This window comes from Poecilia reticulata, unplaced genomic scaffold (genome assembly GCF_904066995.2).
Source record: "Poecilia reticulata unplaced genomic scaffold, P_reticulata-male-v2 Scaffold_39, whole genome shotgun sequence".
In the NCBI taxonomy this organism is placed as follows: Eukaryota; Metazoa; Chordata; class Actinopteri; order Cyprinodontiformes; family Poeciliidae; genus Poecilia; species Poecilia reticulata.
In genome coordinates, this window is record NW_027675137.1 from 166,705 (window position 1) to 177,364 (window position 10,660).

At 37.1% G+C, this 10,660-nt stretch overlaps 1 long non-coding RNA gene across 1 annotated transcript; it reads right to left on the reverse strand.

The window, feature by feature from the left end:
* Nucleotides 1–6,834: 6,834 nt before the first annotated feature.
* LOC145550389 (uncharacterized) lies at nt 6,835–7,507 on the reverse strand. Its single transcript, XR_014086290.1, has 2 exons — nt 7,333–7,507; nt 6,835–7,151 (listed from the first exon to the last, which is right to left on the reverse strand). It is a non-coding gene; the product is annotated as an uncharacterized LOC145550389 (long non-coding RNA).
* Between the last annotated feature and the right edge of the window lie 3,153 nt (nt 7,508–10,660).

A 10,660-nucleotide genomic window follows, 5' to 3' on the forward strand; every position in this document is an offset into this window, starting at 1 on the left:
GTAGACACTAGTGGCTACATTTTAATGCATAAAATATTTCTCTACAGTGAAATATGTGTGAACAGCATAATTTTGTTTGTCAAACAGCAGAAAAAGTTCAAAAACGGCAGTTACTAGAGTGCACACTCTAGTAACTGCCGAATTCCACCATTCATTTCAATGGGCAAAATATTTGCACAAAAGTGCAATTATTTCAAAAAGTGCAATAGTGAAGGTTACCAAAAGTCATAGCACCATTCTCCTGAAGGAGCTGAACGTTTTGATATATAAATTAGTACAATTAGTGAAAGATAGTGAAAGTAGTTAAGCGACAAAAAACGTACGGAAGTCAGAATAATAAAGATAAAGAAAAACAGAAACACTATAAGTGAGAATGCATTGAATGCATTCTCACTGATAATAAAGATAAAGAAAAACAGAAACACTATAAGTGAGAATGCAGAATGCATTCTCACTGACTAGAAAAATAGCTGTTCCTAGCGAAACAGCCGTGAGAATGCATATTTGCAGAATGACTGCTGCAGAAATGCAAGAAAAAGTAGAGAAAAGTTTAAGGAGTAGAAGAAAGTAGAAGAAAGCAGAAGAAAGCGGAAGAAATAGAAATAGTTGAATCAGTTGAATAGTTAATATACTATATTAATATATTTAATAGTGAATTAATAGTGAATTATACTGCATAAATTATACAATTATATAATATATAAATTATAGCAGAATTCAGCAGAAGCAGGAGTTTGTGTGCAACCTGAATTATTTGAAAAAGTCAAAAAGTGAAACAGAGTTTAAGAAAGAGCATAATTGAAACAACAGGAAAAAATTGCGCAATCCCAGGAATAGTTGAAACAATTGAATAGTGAAACAGTAATAAGTATAACAAGCAAAGCCAGTGATGCAGCACCTGGGATTGCACAACTTCTCGCTAACTGCACTGGTTGTTATTCTATGAGAGCATGCTCCGTCTGTCTGTACGTCGCAAATAACATGGTTAAAAACATTTAATGTCTTAACTGATTTCCCATAATTAATTCCAAGTATTTAATGTACTGTTTTTATAGTCACCAACTGTGTGTGTAACGTGTTTCGTGTGCTGAGGAGCGATCGAAAACGGCATGTTACTCGAGACGGCAAACACCATACAGATTCGAGGTGAGGTATTCAGTTCTCTGCCTCATCGCTGGGGGCGCTCATGAACCCAGATATTGTAACTCCACAAACGAAGAAGGGAGAACGTAACGGCAGAGAACGCCAAGCAGAACGTCAGAGACATTCAGGAGCACTTGGATATTTTCACTTCGAAAGATTTGGCACCAGTTTGGCACACACACACTATATATCAGTGACGTACGGTGAGGTTCATTGCTGGTGAGGCACTGACTTATGACTTAGACACCATGCATGCTATTGGACCTACGGAAATTTCGCGCATGCATACAACGCTGTGGGGCAAAAAGACTAATATTTTACATGTCATCTATAGCCGCGTTAACTCAGTGAAACTTAAATGTAGGTATTAATTTCGTGCTATGATCCACAGCAAAGTGATCTGTTTTCCCCAAGCTACGCAGACTCGCTGCCATAGCAACTGACAATAATGCCACTTTATGTTTTAGGATTTAACACAAAAAAAAATCAAGAATTTTGCACACACAACAAATCATTCAGTCTGTTGTTGTAGTACGTTTTAAGCTTAATGTTTTATTAATAAATTATTGCTGTGGTAGATTAGCTACCGCTTCTACTTTACTGAATTATTTAAACATTAACTGTAGCCCACCAAATGCACATTTCATTAAAAAACTAAACAAAAACATCTTATTGCTGTCTTACCTTTACCTATCAATGAAATCCATGCACCCCTAATTCTGCACAAAAATATCTGTTCATCCAAAGCCAAGTTGATCCTCGGCATGTCTTTTCTACTCGGTTTGAGAATCATCAAACTGTCTTGAAGTAAAACCTTCAGCTCCGGTGTTGGTCTTCCTTTAGTTATCATCTCCTGCTTCAATTGAAAATCCACTTTAGAAAACTGTTTAAGGGTAGAAACGTAATCTTGCATGTTGACGTCGGAGGAGAGAAGAAAACAAATATATCGCTGTACTTTACTTATTTACTGTGTGGCTAGCTCCATGGCTAGCTCACTGTGTATTACTCTGCAGTTGTGCAGTCACAATATCTGGGATCATGAGCGCCCCCAGCGGTGAGGCAAGAGAACTGCCTGCCTCACCTCGAGTCTGTTCTCTGCCGATTGTTATCGCTCCTTCGCACACAAAACACGATACACACACAGTTAGAGACAAAAAACAATGTGCATTATATACATAAGCAAAATTATGGAAAATAAGACCATATATTAAATGTTTTTAGCCATTTTATTGCTGGCGTACAGACAGGACGAACAGGCTCCCATAGAATGGCAGCCAGTGCAGTTAGCGAGAGGTTGCGCAATAGCACGTGAGGCTAAGCTCGCTGCTTCCTCACCGGCTTCGCTCCTGAGGTTTTACAGTCATGTTTTTGGACTGTGGGAGGAAACCGGAGTACCCGGAGAGAACCCACGCATGCACAGGGAGAACATGCAAACTCCATGCAGAGGGACCCCAGGCCGGGAATCGAACCCAGAACCTTCTTGCTGCAAGGCAACAGCTCTACCAACTGCGCCACTGTGCCGCCTACCAATTAAACCCAGAAATTAAATAATAATTTCTGGGTTTTTGCCAACGCTAAAGAGAACACTCACCTTTAATGCTTTTCTTTATTATCATTATTATTTATTTTTTTAGCTTTTAAAAAGAGGCTTGAAGTCATATATGAAGTATATATGACTTCAATGTATATATATATATATATATATATATATATATATATATATATATATATATATATATATATATATATATATATATATATATATAGTGAAACTTAGTGAAGGTATACCAGAATTCAGCAGAAGCAGGAGTTTGTGTGCAACCTGAATTATTTGAAAAAGTCAAAAAGTGAAACAGAGTTTAAGAAAGAGCATAATTGAAACAACAGGAAATTAGTGCAATCCCAGGACTAGTTGAAACAATTGAATAGTGAAACAGTAATAAGTATAAAAAATTAGTGGAAACAGTAAACCAGAAATATTTGAAGGCGTAAAACAGAGGAAAACCAAAAGCAAAAAGGGTCAGAAGAAGTAGAAATGTTTGATATATGAATTGATAAAATTGATTAAAGATAGTAGAATATCTTAAAAGATAGTAAAACCAGAAGGCAAACAGAAAAGTAGACAAGCAGAATGCATAGACACAGATAAAAACAGAGCACAAGAAGAAAATACATTGAAAGAATAGGAGAAAGTGTGACAAGGTTGTACTCCAGAGGAGTTTAACAGAAAACAGTAAAACCTGTTGCAATGATGGTAATAATTCAATAAAGTAGACACTAGTGGCTACATTTTAATGCATACAATATTTCTCTACAGTGAAATATGTATGAACAGCATAATTTTGTTTGTCAAACAGCAGAAAAAGTACAAAAACGGCAGTTACTAGAGCAGGGGTGTCAAACTCCAGTCCTCGAGGACTTTTAGAAGTGCCTCTGCTGCACCACACCTGAATACAATAATTAGGTCATTAGCAAGGCTCTGGAGACCTGAGGAGGTAATTAGAGTGTTTGCCCAATTCCACCATTCATTTCTATGGGGAAAATATTTGCACAAAAGTGCAATTATTTCAAAAAGTGCAATAGTGAAGTTTACCAAAAGTCATAGCACCATTCTCCTGAAGGAGCTGAACGTTTTGATATATAAATTACTACAATTAGTGAAACGTAGTGAAAGTAGTTAAGCGACAAAAAACGTACGGAAGACAGAATAATAAAGATAAAGAAAAACAGAAAAACAATAGTGAGAATGCATGGAATGCATTCTCACTGATAAAGATAAAGAAAAACAGAAACACTATAAGTGAGAATGCAGAATGCATTCTCACTGATAACTAGAAAAATAGCTGTTCCTAGCGAAACAGCCGTGAGAATGCATATTTGCAGAATGACTGCTGCAGAAATGCAAGAAAAAGTAGAGAAAAGCACAAGAAGTGAAGGAAAGCAGAAGAAATGGAAAAAATTGGAAAGTGGAACAAATCAAAAAGTGTAAATATAGCAGTAGCAGAAAATACTTTAAAACCAGAAAAAGTTGAAACAGTGAAACATATCGAAAGACAGGAAAAACAATAAAATACGAGAACCAGTAATTATTACAAAGCCAGAAAGATTTGAACTGAGACAGCAATACAAGAAAGCATAAACGAAAAACAGAAGCAGAACAGTTTGATACATGATTACTGAACTTGATTAAATCTTGCAGAAGACTTTAAAAAATAGTTACGAAATTGAAGTAGAAGTATATATATCTATATATATATATATATGTATATATATATGTATATATAGATATAAATATGTGATACATATATATATATATACATATATACATACTTTATATATATATATCACAGGAAGCAGGTAACAGACATTATCATTGAAAGATAAGAATGAAACCATTTATAAAGATATGTTCACCCTGTGATTTGTATTATAAAGTATCTATTTATCATTTAATTTGAACAAGCAAAGCCAGTGATACAGCACCTGGGATTGCACAACTTCTCGCTAACTGCACTGGTTGTTATTCTATGAGAGCGATGCTCCGTCTGTCTGTACGTCGCAAATAACATGGTTAAAAACATTTAATGTATGAACTGATTTTCCATAATTTATTATGTGTATTTAATGTACTGTGTTTTTATTGTCATCAACTGTGTGTGTAACGTGTTTTGTTTGCTGAGGAGCGATCTTTAACGGCAAATTATTGAAGATAGCAAACAGCATGCAGATTCTTAATTGAGGCAGACAGTTCTCGTGCCTTATCGCTGGGGGCACTCATGAGCCCAGATATTGTAGCTCAACTGCAGAGTAAGAGACAGTACCAGGGAGCTAGCCACACATTAGCTGTGCTGATACAGAGAGCGAGAAAGACGTGGTTTTGAGTTGTACTTTAACGGTTTCTCCCTTTGCTGTTAAGCACAGCACGAATTTAATAATATCTACATGTCTAAGTTTGTTTGACGGAATTATAACAGAATTATTCTGCGGAGGCGGCGCTGCTATGGATGTCATAGCAGCGTAAAGCTCTCCAATGCTGGAGAGCTTTAATGCCCTCCAGCATTGTACGCATGCGCATAATTTCCTTATGTAAACAATAACATGCAGGGTCTAGATTTGTAAATCTGATTATAAGTAAGTTGGAGCCTCACCAGCTATAAATATCACTGCACAAAATGTTTTTTGCAGATTTGCATGCAACAAACATTTTTTGTTGCATGCAACGATGCAATGATGATGTACATTTATTAATTAATGTTTGTGATGGAAAACCTTACATGGATTTAATTTTTGTAAAATAGCCAAATGAGTTTTGTAAACCAAAAGATTTTTAATTTGTAAATGGATTGGAAAATTTGGGACTTGAGGTCAAAAAATGACCATAACCACACTCACTTTAAATGCAAAATAAATAAATGAATATAAACCTGGAAAACAGCACTAAGTGTAATAATGCTGCGCGTATCAAAAGGCAAACTAAGAATGTACTCAGTTCTATTTATTTTATTTACATACTGTCAATACACAATGTCACACATTTTGTAAAATGTCATAGAACTTTTTCTTTTCAGTCCATTCATACAAACATTTCATTTGATTCAGACTATCAAGCAGTACAATATTCTGAATTATTCAAAGTAAACAGTTTCTAAAGAAACCCAGAAGATTGCATTGCCTTAATGATATTACCATTTATTCCTCCTCAATGGGACATAAAAGTGAAACACATTTGCTGTGTATCATTGACTTTTTGCAATCCCTTGTACCGAGCAACAGTGGAGAGGAAAAACTCCCTTCAACAGGAAGAAACCTCTGACAGATCCAGGCTCGATACAAGCAGCCATCTGCCACGACTGACTGGGCTTTTTAGAGGACATGATATGAGAAGTAGGTCTTCTCAATCATGCACAATAAACAGCTTTCTGTGCAAAAAAAAGAACGGAATTATTTTTGATTATGAAATGATCAAAAATGATTCATGCTTTATACTTCAGTAAAGAAAAAACTCACTAAAGCATAACACAGTAGTAGCAATACATTGTGAAACTGGAGGTGTACAAGTTACACAGATACAGAAAAAACCTATGAGGACATGGTCAATTATATTTAGAAATGTATTGTATTTTCATTCTTAAGCTTAAAGAATGGAATGTCAAGATTACAAAGCCTCTACTGAAAAGAATGTGACCAAACCCCACCCAAGAAACAAATTCAGTTTAAAATGTAGTATCTGAGTGTAGTTTATCCTATGCTAAACTATACTAGTTCAACACCCTCATTCTAATTTTGCTAATGATTCAAATTAATTGACAATGCTTTTCTCTTTTCTTTTCCCTAATGTCTATATTAGCTACTCGAATAGTACAAGTGTGGCAAACCTTTGCCATAACATGTTACCAGCTGATACCCCTACCCCCACATAAATTCAGGATTCACGCCTGTGTAATATGTGACTTTAAAAATATTACAATAGCATAATTTACTTTTTTTGGTTTCTCGTAAAGATTTAGTTTTTCTTTTCTTTTATTGTCACCATGTTCATTAATATCAACAGGTGACAAAGCATTTCTCATTGCATAAAGTCACAAGTTTACACACTAGGAGTCCCGTCTTATTCCCACTTTTAGTATGATGAAATAATCCTGCTAAACTAAAACACTTGAGATTTGATATCTTACATATTTAAACTTTCACTAGTTGACACTTTAACCCAACATGTGGAAACCTGATTAAAAAAACACATTTGTACGTAAACATGATGTAAATCTGCAAATCTACAGAGATTTTAGCAGAATGAAATGAGCTTAATTACAAATTTGTCAAAACTGTGTATAGTTCACATTTACATGGTTGTTGTGAAGATGATTCTGGTGATACAAGTTAAAATAATAATAAAAATCAGTCACTGTGAAGATATAATGTTCACACTCGATGGGGCCTTTCTGATTGCCGCTGCAGCTTCCTTTAACCTGCTCAGTGTTTGCAACATCATTGGACAGATGGGTGCAGATCTTCAGGAAAAAAGTGAGACACTTTAACCCTCTGAGCAAACAGTTCAAGTTTCTTACTTCTTCCTACTTCTTTTCAAACATGTTAAGATAACTGTGGTCCAAAAATATCTGTCTTCTGGATTTCTTGTTCCTGTGCAAGATTTTATACTGTAATATTCTAAATAAATCAATAAAGTGAAGCCTCAGTCCTCGTCACAGGTGTCCTGAAATGCTGACTGTTGTATCATGTCATCTGTCACAACGCGTTTTGCTGTCGTAACACGCTAACATTACGGCCACTAAAGATGAAAAAATAAATACGACAGTCAGCTGGACAAAGATTGTAGTTATTTCTCAGTTAGTTGAACAGAAGCAATATTGAGTTCTCCCCAGAGTCGGCTGCACTTCATCTCTGCTGGTGAAAGGGATGCCTTGGGATAACAGACATGCATGGGAAAGTCCTCCTGAGAAACCAAGAGAAAATGTAATGACCTATAAACGGTAAACGTCCTATGACACATGATAGGTAGTTACCTTCAACCTTGCTGCAGGAGACACAATGTCTTGTAAGTGAAGTTTCATGAACAGATGTTAACTTCATGTTTAGCTGTGAGAGTCTCAGCTTGATTGGAGTGGATGGCCGAGCTACGACTTTAGACACTAATCTGTAATGCAAAGAGATTTATCATGAGTAACAATAGCATTCTCAGAGAAAAGAAGTGAACATTCACACTCACAAATCAAATAGCTCCACTTCAGCCGCAGCAGTAGGATATCCCTTGACTGATGCAGCAAGAGGAGATGTCTCTGAGTGCTCAAGCTGGAGAACATGTTTCTGTGTAAGGAAGTTCTTTTTTTTCCCTCAGTGGTCACCACTGCTCAGTTGTGAGCTGAAAGGATGCATTTCACCCTGTGCCTTCAATAACGACTGTCATGTTAGGATGCAGTAGGATCTTCTGTTTTGGTCGAGTGTGAACTGGAGGAGATGTTGAAGCTTGCAGTCGTTTTTCAGGTGGTGTTAACTGATGTTGAGACTAAAATGTTCCTAGTCAAAGCCCCCCACCCACCTACCCACCCACTATGCCTGAACCCTTCCTAAACTCCCATATTTCATCCCAAGGGGGCATCAGCTGGCATATGTTATTGGTTCATGAGGAAGCCTGTGTTACACACAGACCTCCTGGTGAATTTTTTTTGTGATCTACTGTAGCAGCTTGTTTAGAACTGCTGAAAGAGTTGTGGTTTGTGCACTTATCAATATAAATGCACAAGCCACAACTTCTTTAAAGTTTTTATGAATTTGAATTTTACATTAATCATATCCTATATTACATACTATATATATATTTATATTATATTAAATTGATCTTTAATTTAAAGTCTCAAATCTAAATGAGCAGACTTATTTAGGTTTAATCAAATGGTTAGATTTTGTGACAAAAGCCTCATATATATAACTTTAATAGTTTCTACCACAAAGTTTATCACTGGAAAATTGCAATATTCTTAAAACATAAACTGTTTGGATTCCTAATATTTTAAAAAATGGCATAACTCTTATTGGCTGAATAATGTAATGATTTGAAGAAATATAATTAGGAACGCTGTTGTGTAAGACATTTTAACATTCGGTTGTGGACAGGACACAGAACACAGGATCATGGTAACTGTAGTATGTTCTCATCACACCTGAATGTAAAGATTTCTGTGGCTGAGAAATGAAAATTAGATCAAGCAATGTGTTTTTCTCTGTGGTAGCAGAAGTGATCAACTGAACATATCCCCGAGACTGAAACAGCTCCAGAATTTGCCCTGGTGAACTGCGTACCTGATTCTCGTTGAAATCTCCACATACAATGACAGGGTGACAGTCCAACATCTCCAGTGCATCCAGAAGGCTTACCAGATTTTCCAGGAACGGTCTCAGGCTGTAGTCGGGAGGTCGGTACACAGCTGCAATCACTGCCCTGAATGGAGACTCAACCTTCAAGCCACAAATTCAAGATCAGTCACATTTTGCAAATATTTTCTTCCTTAACCTTAAAATGGTTTTTCACATAAACCGCCACGCCACCTCCACTTTTGGAAGCTATTTGGGGAAAATTTGAGTATGACACATGTCTGTTTCGTTTGAACATATTGTAGCCATCCAGATGCAGATTCTCGTAAACAAAAGATTCTTTTAGGTGAGTTTCAGTCAGACACAGCACATCTGCCAGACACAGTTCGTGATGTTTTCTTATGTCACAGATGTGAGATGGGAGTCCCTCAGTGTTATGCGAAACAATTACCAGTGTTCTGGCCTGTTTAAAGTTTCTTTCACCTGAAGAAGAGGCATCATGTCATCTATGCTGGCTTGTCTCATGGTCTGAAGAGCTGCAGTGACTTGAGGATTGGCAAATATTTTTTTTCGTCGAAATTCAGTAGGTAGAGTCCACTGAGAGACGTTACCCTGCTGAGAGCTACGTATGCCATACCTGGTTCAAAGATTTTCTTCACAGACACCACAGCTGCATTTGTTGTTAGGCCTTGGGTTTTGTGAATAGTACAAGCAAAAGCCAGTTTCACAGGAAACTGTCTACGTACCACTCCATTTAGCTTCAGATTCTCCTCCGCTCTCTCGATGTAAACAAGATTGGCAGTCTCTGAAGGTCCACTTGGTTTCTGGTCCCACTTGTTTGATTATCCATTGTCAGGCCCAGCTTACTGATGCTGTGTTCATCAGTGTCAGAAGTTACAACAGCTGTTAGGACACCAAATGCACCATTAACTAGTCCATTTTGAACATCGATATTTCTGGTAAGCATGACCTGAGCTCCAACGGCAACTTCAAAGTGTCTGCTAAATCATTTCTACCTCCCTTGCATGGTCTTTCTTTGCGTGCCATTCTGCCTGTTCGTGGATCCTTTTGGAAGTCATCTGCGTCGATGGTGATGATGTTGGAATGTAACAAGTTCAGAGTGCCAAATGTGTTCATCCACCAACTTATTGGTTGCAAAAATGTGCAAAACGTCAGCAGGGCAAAGACTTGGTTCTGTGATGCTTGTGATAACAAATCTCTGTCAGCCTGAGACAGTTCATCAGTTTTTCCTTTCACCCGAATTCTGTTCAGCATCTCTGCAAACGCAATATCATCTTTTTACCTCATAATCTCAGTTAGAGAGGTCATTTGAAATGTTCCTGCCACAAGTCAATATCCGCTGGGTCGTGTACACAAAGAGGTGTAGATTGGCGAATTGGTTTCAGCTGAGTGTAATCGCCGAGCACCAATACAGATACATCTCCAAATGGTTTATGACTTTCTTTGATTTGTTTGAGCCGTGCATCCACATAAGCAAAGAGGGGCTTAGAAACCATTGAGATCTCATCAATGATCAAGATTTGAACGTTGAATAGTTCTGACCTGATTTCATCCAACTGATGCCAAGACCTTGAATTGGAGGTTTTAACGACCTTGGAAGTTTAAACAAAAGTGCAGTGTTGTTCCACCGATGTTGAAAGCTGCCGTTCCAGTGAAAGAAGTGAGCAGA